The sequence below is a fragment of the Sus scrofa genome, chromosome 8, assembly GCF_054392235.1.
Source record: "Sus scrofa isolate SSC_HxYL_T2T_F1_AM1 chromosome 8, Sscrofa_HxYL_maternal_Yorkshire_Landrace_v2.0, whole genome shotgun sequence".
In the NCBI taxonomy this organism is placed as follows: domain Eukaryota; kingdom Metazoa; phylum Chordata; class Mammalia; order Artiodactyla; family Suidae; genus Sus; species Sus scrofa.
The window spans coordinates 42,919,349-42,933,291 of record NC_139390.1 but is presented as its reverse complement, the minus strand read 5'-3'; the positions used below and the strand labels follow the sequence as shown (position 1 = coordinate 42,933,291).

Genomic DNA, 13,943 nt, shown 5'->3' with positions numbered 1-13,943 from the left:
CAGGGGAGACTGAGCGGTCAATTTCAAACTCTCAAGGATTTTAATTATAAATTGGCACTATTCTGCAGAACTGTAGATACACTAACAAGATTTTGAATGGCTCTGGTGATAGTTGCTTATAATTTTGTTAAGATCAGGCATGTTAGAATTCATCTCACATTTTGATATTATTGGTAGTGTGGAGAAAATTGTGGCATTCGGTACCCAACACCACTATTAAAAAAAAAAAAAAAGTATCCTGGAGTTCCCATCATGGCTCAGTGGCTAACGAATCCAACTAGGAACCATGAGGTTGTGGGTTTGATCCCTGTTCTTGCTCAGTGGGTTAAGGATCCAGCTTTGCCCTGAGCTGTGGTGTAGTTTGCAGATGCCGCTGGGAACCTGCATAGCTGTGGCTCTGGCATAGACCAGTGGCTACAGCTCCAATTAGACCTCTAGCTTGGAACCTCCAAATGCCATGGGAGTGGCCCTCAAAAGGCAAAAAGACAAAAAGACAAAAGAAAAAAAAAGTAACCAGAGTGAAATATATTTAAGAAGGGATTATGTTTTTGTGAAGTCACCTAAAAAACAACGAATATTCTCTTGCTATTATCTTCAAATAATATACTTTAAATACATTACAGCTACACAGTAATAAAGTTAGCCTGAAATCACTAGGTAAGTGAACACATAAGTATGTGGATATGTAACTGAGAACAAACAAAAGAATGTATGCTGCAAAGATATTTTAGATTCCAAACAGGATAGACAGAAGCTGCTTTCACTAAATATCTGCAAAAAGAATTATTACACACTCTGCAAGTAGAACTAAGTTTCCAAAGTGAAGAAAACTCAACTTAGGCTTAAGTCCATCATACACATATTTTGTGTAGGGGGATATACATTTACTATAATATATAAAACATAGCTATATTTTATTTCTTTGTATACTCATGATGTGATATATAGTACCATTAAGGCAACATGGTCTTTATTTTTTCTTGCTTTTTTTTTTAGGGTCCTATCTGAGGCATCTGGAAGTTCTCAGCCTTGGGGTCCAATTGGAGCCACAGCTGTCCGCCTACAGCACAGCACATGGCAATGCTGCATCCCCCACCCACTGAGAAAGGCCAGGATCTGCATCCTCATGGATCATAGTCAGATTTGGTTCTTTGTTTTAACCTATTCCTGAAGAGTTAGAAGTAGGCTTTACTATATTTAAAACAGAAAAGCAGGCAAAGCTAATCGACACGATGGACATCGCCAAAGAGCTTACCCTTGGGAGGCTGGGGAAGGAACAGCACCTGGAAGCGGACACAAGGGGGTGCTGGTTGTGTTCTAGTTCTTAACCTTGGTGCTGGGCTGTATGGGTGGGATGGGCTGGTTTAATCTGTGAAAATTCCTTAGGTGGTATCCTCGTTGTGTTTTTCTGATATGTATTTATGAGAAGAATTCTTAAAGCCATCTACATTCTATGTCATTTGAAAACCCAGCATTTCTTTCGACTTCTTTTAGGACAGAGGGGTGGAAAGCAGATGAAAGAGAGATCTCAAGCCTCAGTCTCCCCAAACTCTACGATTTTGTTCTTTTTGGAGCTGCACCTGAGGCATATGGAGGTTCCCAGGCTAGGGCTTGAATCAGAGAGCTGCAGCAGCCAGGGTACACCACAGCCACAGCAACTTGGGATCCAAGCCTTGTCTGCAACATCCACCAGAGCTCACAGTAACAATGCATCCTTAACCCACTGAGCCAAGCCAGGATACATGCTCATGGATACTAGTCAGATTTCTTACCATTGAGCCACAATGGGAACTTCCAAAAGTAAAATTTTTTTAATATGGAAAGCAATGCATAATCTCCCTGTCTCTTTTCGCATCTGCATTTCTGTCCCTTACATGGCTGTGTCTCTTGTCCACCCTGACCACAGGGATACACCCAGGGGGGCTTGCTCCGAGGTAATTCAGGAACTCCTCCTGATATCTTCATCTGGCTAATGGTGCCAGGGTGGGGGTCAGGTTCTGAGTGCACAGACCCCTTCTTAGTGACGGCCATGTAACACAAAATTCTTTCCCATCAAGAAGTAGAGTCAAGAGACCTGACTTTGTCTCAGCACTGTCACTAGCTCACTGGGTAACCTTGAGGGAAGTTCCTTGACTTTGCTTGGTCCTCTTCCCTATTCCCCACAAAAGGAGGTAATAGACTGGATGGTGTCTAGGGCCCTTTCCTAGCGAGGCCAGGGATAGAACCAGCAAGTCCTCATGGTTACTAGTCAGATTGTTATTGGCTGAGCCATGATGGGAACTCCTGATTGTGTTTTTAATCTGAAATCTGAAATCAATTGCATTGACTATTTGGCTTTGCAGTATAGGGTAAACATACTTGCTTCATTGCTTATTTATATAGAGAGACTATGAAAGAAGCTATTCATTGCTACTGATTTGATATAAGAGGCTTTAATGTTTATGAAAGTATTTGTTACTTTTAATAACACCCAATTAAACTCAAAAAAGAGGTTCTCATCCTAACTCAGTGGTTAAAGATTCTGACTAGGAACCATGAGGTTGCAGGTTCGATCCCTGGCCTTGCTCAGTGGGTTAAGGATCCGGTGTTGCCATGAGGTGTGGTGTAGGTCACAGACATGGCTGAGATCCTGCATTGCTGTGGCTCTGGCATAGGCCAGTGGCTATAGCTCCAATTAGACTCCCTACCCTGGAACGTCCATAAGCCTCAGCTGCGGCCCTAGAAAAGACAAAAAGACAAAAATAAAATGAAGTGAAATAAAATAAAAAGTCATACAAGAACATCTAAAATACTCATTGGGGAGTAAGATGGCAGAGGAGTAAGAGGTCATGCTCCCCTTCCTCCACAAACACAACAAAAAACACATCTACATTTAAAATGACTGGCATAGAACATCAACTGCCTGCTGGCAGAAGGACTTAAAGCTCCAAAGTGGGCAGAAATTATAGGGGTGTGCTAAAGGGAATAAGGAGCTTGGCAAGAGTGAAGCCATCTTGCCGCCACCATCTATCTTGGTGAACTTAAGGTGACTCATGGAGGGCTCTGAGAAGAACAAAGTCATTAGGACTTGGAAAACTCTGGACCCCAATTGTTCTAAAGAAATTCAGTAATAGCCAGATTGTGCTTGAAACCTCATTGAAGTAACAATATAAGGCATTCTTTAGAGCTATACACCTTCCTGTACCCTGCATGTAACTAGACATTAATGTAGCATGTTAGGCTCATAAGCAAGCACTATAAATGTATCTCCCCACTTTGTTTGGGGTCTATGATTGGGAAGCAATTCCCTGGGGGCCCACTGGCATAATAAAGCTGTCCCCCATCTTCCCTGACTGTCCTCTGAGGTGATTTCTGGGAGTTCTACAACAAAACTCTATTCTCTTTTGGGTAGAACAAAAGAAAAGAGAGAGAGAGAGAGAGAGAGAGAAACTACTAATTATAGTTCTTTTTATACAACAGAAATGTTCATTTCTGAACATATTTCCCAACGTGTAGTCCTAAGAAAAGAAAGTTTGATTTCCTTAGAGTTTCTGTTCTATGTCTTTGTTTCATTTGTATAAAGAGCTTCTTAGAATGGGCAACGTAAAATTGACATTTAGAATTTGGGCAGTGTTTCAAATATAGGAGTTCTCACCATTCTGCGAGACCTCACTTTGATGTTATTCCACTTATGGTGGTGAGACAAGGAAATACAAAGACAGGGGGAATTTGAGGATATGATTATCCCAGAAGGACTTGTACTGATAATTAGTTGTTCCCAGTTTGCTCAATATGCCCTTAATCTGTATTTATGCAAAAAGTGTTAGCTCAGTGCCCAAAAGCTTTGATTATTTTACTGTATGTTAATTCCAGGTCTGAAATTTATACATTCACAAACTTGAGGCAGAATAGTAACTCAGGGAGTCAGTGTAGGAGCATGAACTTCAATGCATTCTTTGATATGGCCACTGATTAACATATATGACTTGAGGGCTCCAGGGAGTAATGTCTCCACAGGCCTTGTTTCATGGTAAGAAATGCCCATTCCCCACAGACTTTGTTTACTATAGAAAACATGAATCTCTAGCCCACTCCTCAACTGATAAGAAAGGAATGAGAGGGGGAGTTCCATTGTATCTCAGTGGTTAACAAATCCAACTAGGAACCATGAGGACACAGGTTCAATCCCTGGCCTCGCTCAGTGGGTTAAGGATCCAGCATTGCCCTGAGCTATGGTGTAGGTCACAGATCTGGCATTGCTGGAGCTATGACATAGGCCTGCAGCTACAGCTCGCTTTAGACCCCTAGCCTGGGAACCTCCATATGCCACTGGTGTAGCTCTGGAAAAGACAAAAAGACAAAAAAAAAAAAAAAAAAAAAAAAAGGAATGAGAGGAATGGGGACTTAATCTAAGGAAAGAAAAGGACAAAGAAAAGCACAAAACTTTGGGGACATTTCCAAGCCCAAAAGCCCTATTGGACAAGGACTGATATAGGTAATTGAACAAGGCCAATGAGAGAAAACCACATCTTTCTGGACCTCACATTGGTGCCCCTCCCCACCTTTAAGAGATAAAAATCCCTATAGGACAATAAGGAAGGGGGGCTCTTCTCCCCCCTCCCAGCAACTCTGGGTGATATCTGCTTTCCTTTAATAAAGACTTTGCTTGCTTGCTTGCTGCCTGTTTGTTCATGGAGATCATTCTTTGACTGACTTGAACAAGAACCTGGATTCTGGTATCATCTTTCCAGCATCATCCTGACTAGATATTTTACTTTGTAAATATTCTAGAGTGGGAGAAGAAAAACACTTAACCTCTATTTTGCCAAAAGAAAGGGTTGGGATTAATACAGAAAGAAGTTGAAAGAGAAGTTCTGAAATCCTGAACTTTTGTCTCCTTTTCACAGCTTATTCACAATGTCTTTTGGATGCAAGGTGTTTGTAAAAATACTGTAGTCCAATTTACATGCAAACGAAAGCTATTTTATGAAATGTGCTATTTCATTATTTAAAGTGGATATTCCAAGGAAACTAAATGATTTTTCTGGATGAATTATAATGCCTTTCCACAAGAGCATTTCAGTAGAGACATGAGCTTAACAATTATATTTGTTGAAAACAGGTATGTACTTTTTTATATAATTTACACCAAAACCGCCCAATATTTTATTGAGTTCAGAATAAACTGTTTAGAATAAACAGTTCAGATGCATCTTATGGAACACAAGCCTACACTTTTACAAGTACAGATTCTCACAGTCACAGAAAAAGTTAAAAACCAGCCATACAATTGTCAGGTAATTACATGGTTATCGATTTCTACTCAAACAACTTTAGCAATTTTTCAATAAAACACCCAGTGTGACTAGAGCACCTAGTTGTCCTTATTTGCATAAGAAAGGTTCTGACTAGAACACAGCAGGGTACTCCTCTTTATTTCCATTGCTCCTCCTCATTGGGGCATTTAAGACACATAATTTTGCTATACACTCTGCCACTGCAGATCTTTTACTTGATTCATGATTGCCAGGGGAAAGGCAAAGATATTCTCAAAAAGTATAAAAACTCAACAAGGAGTGGGCATGTATGCTAAAAGTGGCATTCCTGAACAAGTCCATGACAGTGAAGCCCCATCTGATTCACTGGCAAGGTCAAGGGTGAGATCAAGAGTGTCAAATTATGAGTCCTTTGAACTTTACCTCCTCTTTGACTTGGTGATGGTTTTATTATTTTTCTAATAAAAGTCCTTTGCAATTTCTAACATGTTTAGGACACAAAGGAAAGGAAATGTTATAGAGTTAATCAAGATGGTGAAGGGCAGGAGTTCCCATCATAGCTCAGCAGTAAGGAATATGACTAGCATCTATGAGGATGTGGGTTCCATCCCTGACCTATCTCAGTGGGTTAAGGATCTGGCATTGCCATGAGCTGTGGTGTAGGTCACAGACATAGCTCAGATCTAGCATTGCTGTGGCTGTGGCCCACAGATGTGGCCCTAACATGACCAAAAAAGAAAAAGAAAAGATGGCGAAGGGCATCAGAAGTAATGGTGTCACCCCAGTTTGAGGCCATGGAGCAGGCAGAGTGAAGTGGACCAAGGAAAAGGTATAAGTGTGATTGGTTCTTTCTGGGCTCAGGCCTTTCCAAACTCTGAAACCAGTGAAGGCTTTGGTTCCTTTGATGCCAAATTGAAATGCAGAGACAGAGTTTTGGGTAAAGGAGAAATAGCTCTATTGCTTTGCCAGGCAAAGGAGGGCCACAGCAGGCTAATGCCTTAAAGACTGTGCCTTCTCCCACCCCCTTGGAAAGAACTGCAAAGTGTTTTATAGTAAAAAGGAGAAAAAGAGGTTTTCAGACAGGAATCAGGATTGGGACAGACACGCAGTCTTCTTTCTTTGGGGGAATCCTAGTCATCAAAGCTGCAGTCAGCTGATCTCAGCCTGATCATGATGGTGGTCTTCTGGGTTATTGCCCAGAATAACAGTACTTGTGAAAAGGGCATGTTGAGCAGAGAGTAGAACTGACTAGGAAAGTTCCTGAAAAAAACCATATGCTAATCATTTTTAACCCACAGGCAATTATGCTCAGGGTGCCTAATCTTAAGCTTATGGGTGATTGTGCTTAGGGTGTAACTAAGTCCAGGAGAAGGACAAAGAAGGACTCCAGGCTCTTCAATTTTGAAGTATTCACTTCAAAAAGAAGGGGAAGGAGAATAACTTTTCTCTCAGGGGTATGAGGCACCTGCATTGCCATCACCATCTTCACTCTTCTTCCCTGAGTCAGTACTAGAATATGTGGGCACAACATTAAAGGCTATGCCCAAAATGTCAGTAATCAAGATAAGTCACAACACTTTTAATGCCTTTTTCTTTGAGGGGAGGCTACACCTGTGGCTTGGGGAAATTCCACGGCCAGTGGTTGAACCATCACCATTACAGAGACAATGCTGAAACTTGACCCCCATGCCACATGGGAACTCCTTAATGCTATTTTTGGAAAACAAATGAAACATCAAAATAATGCATGATGAACAAAATAGCAAGCTTTTAAATACATAGAGGGTGAGCAGAGCAATGTCAGAGCCTGAGGCCAAAGAAAGAAATTAAGAATTCTAGTTCTGTCAATAACTAGATCCTTGTTTTCACACATCATAGCCTGAACTCTGTCCTCTATTTCTACCCTTTGTTCTCCCTTCACCACATGCCTTCACTCCCCAAACTCCAGATCAATATCCCATCTTCCATCCTGGGCTTCCATGAGGCCAGAGTGATCCTGGAGAGAACACTGGATTCTAGCCATGGATTCTTTTTTTGTGTGTAGGGCCACACCCACAGCTTATGGAGGTTCCCAGGCTAGGGGTCTAATGGAGCTGTTGCTGCCAGCCTATGCCAGAGCCACAGCAATGCCAGATCCAAGCTGCGTCTGTGGCCTACACTGCAGCTCATGGCAACACCGGATCCTTAACCACACACAAGTGAGTAATGCCAGGGATTGAACCCGCAACCTCATGGTTCCTAGTGGGATTCATTTCAGCTGGGCCACAATAGGAACTCCATGGATTCTTTAGTATATCAATTCTCATCCTACTATAAAATAATATAATTGTATCCTGAGGAGTCTTGGCAAGAGACAGTGGGGTTAAGAATTGGAGGCTCTGGCCCCTGTCAACTGCTCTGCAGAAACGTCATATCAATGTCCTCCAGAATGATGTCATCTGATTGTACACTAAGAATCCACAAGAACTAACTGCAGCATCTCCTGACTTGACACTTTTAAGATGATTATGACACTTTTCTTTTGCAAGTTCTCACAATACCATATATCAACTATTTTGTGGCACTTGCTATGCAAGCAGCCATATAATATTCTTCAAAGCTTTCAACTCAGTATCAAGTAAAAGCAAAGATTATTTTGATATATAGACATTTCTCATTTTTTTCTACTTTCAATGTAACGTTTCCTGTGAGTTTGTGTTAGTATGTCAGTTTGCACACCATTTTCTTCTTTCCAGTGCACTCTACAAAGAGTTTTGTGTTTCACAACTCTGTTATGCTCAGCTAAATAGAACTTGCACAAACTGAGCCATGTCATGAAAATTTCAAATACTTCAAGTAAACCAAAGCAAAAATAATTCCAATTCTTCAGCATTTGGAACAAACATTTTAATAAGATTCGCTTTGAAAAATAAGAAAAGTTCTAAAGTTGCAATCTGATTTTTTAAAAATAGTGTTTTCTGTTAAATACTTCTTTGTAATGATATTGTAAATGACCGTTATTCATATTGACATTTTTGGAGTTGTGTTCCTAGAGTGTCTGAGCCTCATTCTTTGTTTATTCTTTATGTTTAATTTTGTTTTGAAAGTATACCTTTAGGGAATTCCTGCCATGGCTCAGAGGTAACAACCTCAAGTAGTATCTGAGGATGTGTGTTTGATCCCTCGTCTCACTCACTGGGTTAACGATCCAGCATGGCCTTACGCTCTGGGGTAGGCCATAGAGGTAGCTCTGATCTGGCTTGCTGTGGCTGTGGTGTAGGCTGGCAACTACAGCTCAGATTCAACCCCTGGCCTGGGAACTCTCCTATGCAGTGGGGTGGGCTCTAAAAAATAAAAAAGGCAACAACAACAAAGAAGTACACCTGTTAAAAAGGTAGAGAAGGAGGGAGGAAAGAAGAGGTTCTGTCTCTGCAAAGTGCTTTCCCAAGAACTTTATGAAATTAAGTATCATTCTGCCCATTTCTAGATGAGGAAACAGGAATGAAGAAAATGAGAGAAATCTACAATCCCACAGCTAAGTATATACAGTTGGAATACAAAGCTATGTGCCTTCCAAAATGTGTTCTCAAGCACTAGGGTGCAATAGGAGATATAAACTCCTTATTGAAGCCACATATTTTATAATGGAATAAAAAATATGTTTGTGACCCGCAAATGAAAAAGTGAAGAAAAGCTTCTGCTCAATGGGTTTTGCTAATCAGGGAAGAGAGGGAATGCCAAAACTCTTGTTTCTTGACCCCTTGCAGTCAAGAAACAATAGAGCAGCCTTGAGAAATACTGGGTTCTGGTTCCTGCTCAAGGACTGTACATAACTGAGTGTTTTCCAGCTCTTCAGGAGGAACTAAGGTCCCCACCCATGTAGAGGATGGTAACCTCAAGATGAGCAAAAGATTTCTCTCAAGCTTGTTACCAACCCATGGGAAGAAAGTCATCCACCCTAGAGACCTCACCGCATCTTTTACCTGTAAAGAACTTCTCCCCCAAACCATTGAGAAGTTCGGGGGTTTTGAGTACCAGAAACTCATTCTCCTTGCTTAGCCCTGGAATAAACCTTTCACTGCTCCAAACTGCAATGCTTGTTGTTTGGCCTCACTGTGTGTTCTGTTAACATCTCCTCTTGGAGGCAGCATAGAGATCCCCACTTCAGTTTACTTAACCAGAACGCTTTGTATTTCTCTGTATGTACAACTCCCACTCCATTCAACAAGTTTGCATCCATTCCCTCCCAAGTTTCTCTCATCTCATTTCAAGCACCTTTGGAAAGTACTATTTACTAATTTTTTTAAAGAGGAAAAATACCTGCATACAATAAATTTCTTTCTTTTATTATTATATTTAAGCAGAACATTTTAACTATTCTGAAGATAACCATATCAGAAAAAAACTCAGCTTTTTCCCTTTTAAAGTTATTTTCCAGGTGGCAAAGTAAGTCCGTATATTTTAGGGTTTTTTGTTTTTGTTTTTTAAGCTTTACAAATCCACAACACAAAGTGGGATGTTTAGTCTTGTTCCCTCTAAATCTCATTTCTGTGGGATACAGAAATAGGCATTCTTAGATATAGTAAGTATGCATATCTATATGAGCACAGACACGTCTCTGTGTCCCCACACATACAAGTTTCACACTACATGCTAAAGGTTTGTGGGTGTCATTGCAGGTCTTTCCGTGTATGCACAAAGGGGAAGGAGAGGAAGAGCAACGTGCTAAAACAAGTTGAAGCAGCCAGACCTCAAGACCATAAGGCATCTCAGAGAGCAACACACATAAAAAATATTCCATTCCTCAGAAGTTAAATCACTGATACATGTAGAACACTTTCAGTTCTTACAGAGGAGGGGTAAGGACAAAAGCAAGATACCTTCTGAAGTCGTCTTGTAGGGAAGACAATAGTAATTCTTAAAAGCAATGGGTCCAGAGGAAGAATTCACTGCAAGATAATGACTCAGCAGGTGGGCTGGCTCCATCCTGCTCAATTCAGCTGAAGCCTGCCCAGCAGGCCCTGATCTTCAGGATTCAGGGTCACAGGGATTGGGCTTCTGTCTTAAGGAGTTTTGTACATCCAAACTCTGATAGGGACTCCCATTTTGTACCATGGAATATATACAAATTAAAACCACACACTCACCCCACAGTACAAGAACAAACAAGAAGAAGGGAAGCTCCTGCCACCAGCAATTCAGAAAGTTTAGGAACCACAGCTGTAACCTACCTGCTAAGGATTCTCTCACTCACACCTGTATTTGCCTGTCCATGAGGCACAACTCCTTGGACCTCTTAAAGGCACCAAATGACTATCTCCTGAACTGTAGGCAGTCATCCTTTTGTTTTGTTTTTAATTTTTAAATTGTAGTTGATTTACAATGTTCTGTCAATTTCTGCTGTACCGCAAAGTGACCCAGTCATATATACATATGTACATGTATTCATTTTCTCATATTATCCTCCATCATGTTCCATCACAAGCGATTGACTATAGTCATGTGTACTATACAACAGGATCTCACCACTTGCCTGTCACCCTTTCAAAATTCAAATATTATGTAACATGACAGACTGCATCAAGGGTTAAAAATGCTTCACTGGATGTCCTTTGCAGTGATAGATAAAGCCCACATCCTAACTTCTGCCTTAAGGATCTTGCCACAGCAGCTCCTGGCCAGTCAATTCCGCCTCCACAAGGCCGCCTTCACCTGTTCTGCTTCCTGCACCTGCCTGCTCCCCCAGGGCCACACCAAGGTCCTGGTTCCTAGGGCGCCAAGTTTCTCATTTGCAGGGCCTCCTCACTGGCTTCCTGGACCCCTTTTACCCTCTGTCACTTCCTCAGGCTGAAGCCAGGGGAGTTCTGGGTGGGGCTCAAATCTGTAGGGCGGGGCAGGTCCACCCATTCAAGCTCCCAGGTGCCAATAGATCCTCTGCTAAGGGCAAAGAACTGCCCCTCAGGCACTGTTCACCCTGAACCGTGGAAGTCCTGAGAAGCAGGAGGTGATGTTGACGCTTCACCCACCCCACCCCACCTTAGTTGGATCCTCAATTTACTGGAGTTCCCGTCGTGGTGCAGTGGTTAACGAATCCGACTAGGAACCATGAGGTTGCGGGTTCGGTCCCTGCCCTTGCTCAGTGGGTTAACGATCCGGCGTTGCAGTGAGCTGTGGTGTAGGTTGCAGACGCTGCTCTGATCCCGCTTTGCTGTGGGTCTGGCGTAGGCCGGTGGCTACAGCTCCGATTCGACCCCTAGCCTGGGAACCTCCATATGCCGCGGGAGCGGCCCAAAAAGTAGCAAAAAAAAAAAACAAAACTTACTCAGGTACTCAAAGCAATAATGAAGGATAATGCTGCTCCGGAATTGCATGCTCTTCAGAAGCCTACTTAGTTCCGACCTCTTCAGGAACGCCCCCTCCCCACCCTCCGGCTCCGGGCCCTCTTCCGGCCCCGCCTCTGTCCGTGAGCGAGCACAGACCGGCCCTGCCCACTTCCGGCTGGAGGGGGAACTGCCAATCACTGCGCGAGGACCTCGCAGTGCATCCCGGGACCTCCGCTGGGTTCTTTGTCCCTCAGGCCCTCGTAGTTCCCGCCCCTGGGCCTGCGGGCTGTGCCTCTGCATTCGAGCGGTTGTCGGGAGGAAGGGCCTGTGGTTCATTTGACCTGGGCCTCGCGGCATTTCCCTGGGTCTCCCCAGCCTGTGGGGCCCTGAGTGGGGGTCGGCACTAGGTGAGTGAGATAGTCCGGTGGCCCACAGTTTGGGTATGATGTTCCACGTAGGGAAAGGGTGGAGAGGAGGTTGGCCAGCCGATCCTACACTGCCTGCCTTGCCGGGCCTGTTCAGCTTTGTTTTCCGCAGACCAGGGGTCCCCAGGCCTGCAGTGTCGACTGGCAACATGAAAACTGGGCATGTGGCCCTGCAGACTTCCCAAGTATTTAGGATACAAGCCGAGGTGGGAGAGTTACCTTCTGAAGGTAATTAAGGACCAATAGATGGTTTTTAGTTGGAAGATAATCATACTAGAAAATGCCTTTCATACAGGGAGAGACGTGGGCAACTTGAATTGGGGCAGAAGCAGTGACTGCCAAGCTGGTTCTGTGCACTTCATGGTTGGTTTACCTAATGACCTAGTTCTGACTCGTTGGGCAGAATGGTTTTAGGGTGTGCTTGGGAAAAGGGGGCACAAGAACACCTGGAGTGCTTGAGCGCTTTGTTACTTTCCTTGCATTGTCCTAGAATCCTTTTTATTGTGTTTTTTTATTTTTTGTGTTTTGCTTCTTTAGGGCTGCACCCGAAACATTTTTTTTTTCTTTTTTGTGTTTTTGCCCTTTTTAGAATCCCTTTTAAATATATCCATTCCGGAGATACCATCGTGGCTGAGCGGTCCCTGACCCTGTCTAGTATCCATGAGGATGCCGGTTCCATCCCTGGCCTTGAGGTTCCTAAGGTTCCCGGGTAGCTGTCGTGCTGGTTGCAGATGTGTCTTGGATCCAGCATTGTGTGGCTTGGCTGTGGCATAGGTTGGTGGCTACAGTTCCTGTTCCACCCCTGGCTTGGGAACCTCCAGTACTGGAGGTGCGGCCTTAAAAAAAAAAAAAAAAAAAAAAAAAAAAATCCAGTCTTAAAGGTATTATTATTTTTCTTCCTTTAAATGCTCTGGCATTTATTGGCTGTGTGAAATTGGCCAGGGCTTTTTTTTTTTTTTTTTTCCTCTTTTTAGGGCCACTCCAGCGGTATATGAAATATCCTAGGCTAGAGTCAAATTGGAGCTCAGCTTCGGGCCTGCATTGCAGCCGCAACAACACAGGATCCAAGCCTCTTCTCCCTGGATCATAGCTCTTGGCAATGCTTAATCCTTAATCCTCTGAGGGAGCCCAAGGAGAGCCCACATCCTCATGGATACTAGTTGGGTTTGTTACTGCTGAGCCACAATGTGACATCCAGGGCAAAATTTTTATTTTTCTTTCTTTCTTTCTTTCTTTTGCTTTTTAGGGCCACACCCCTGGCATATAGAGGTTCCCAGGCTCAGGGTCAAATCAGAGCTACAAGTGCTGGCCTTCACCACCACTGCCACAGCAATGCCAGAACCGAGCAACATGTGGGACCTCCACAACAGCTCTCAGCAATGCCAGATCCTTAAGCCACTGAGCAAAGCCAGGGATTGAACTTGCACTTTCGTTGAACCTGCAACCTCATGGTTGCCAGTTGGATTTGTTTCGCCTGTGCCACCACGGGAACTCCCAGGGCAAGACTCTTAAAACATCCATCAGCTTTCATTCTCTGATCTCTGGCCTCTCACTTCAACCTCCCCCCAAGTCCCATTCATTCCCCGTCTTCCCTTAGCCTACTCACAGGTAACCATTTGAAAGTACTGAAGTTTGAAAATCAGTGAAGCCTTAGTCCTTAGCTCTTATATAACAAGTAGTATTGGTGGGTAGGGAGATTGGCTTGGAAAGAACTGTGTAAGTTAGTGTCTTTTGCTTGCCACTGAGGATTTGGGCAGCTTTTCTGAGACAGCAGCTTTTAGGTTAAATATCAGTGCTTTTTTTTTGTTGTTTTTTTCCTAAGAGTGTTTGAGGGGATTTTTGTTTGTTTGTTTTGTTTAGGCATGTGTAAGCTCGCAGGCCAGGCGTGGAACCTGCACCATAGCAGTGATCTGAGCCACAGCAGTGACAATGCTAGATCCTAGGCCACCAGCGCACTCCAG

The 13,943-nt window shown here is 43.2% G+C and overlaps 2 protein-coding genes across 20 annotated transcripts in view; one reads left to right on the top strand and one right to left on the bottom strand.

Moving 5' to 3' along the window:
* Positions 1-11,636, bottom strand: part of LOC110262092 (uncharacterized) — a 180,074-nt gene extending 168,438 nt beyond the window's left edge. For both annotated transcript variants that reach the window (XR_014812467.1, XM_084972079.1), the window contains exon 1: positions 11,557-11,636. The gene's annotated coding sequence lies outside the window, so the exon portion shown is untranslated. The remainder of the gene's footprint in view (positions 1-11,556) is intronic.
* Positions 11,637-11,771: 135 nt separating this feature from the next.
* The window catches only part of LOC110262090 (KRAB domain-containing protein 5), a 98,765-nt gene continuing 96,593 nt past the window's right edge, over positions 11,772-13,943 (top strand). For all 18 annotated transcript variants that reach the window (XR_014812474.1, XR_014812477.1, XR_014812469.1 and 15 more), the window contains exon 1: positions 11,772-11,964. The gene's annotated coding sequence lies outside the window, so the exon portion shown is untranslated. The remainder of the gene's footprint in view (positions 11,965-13,943) is intronic.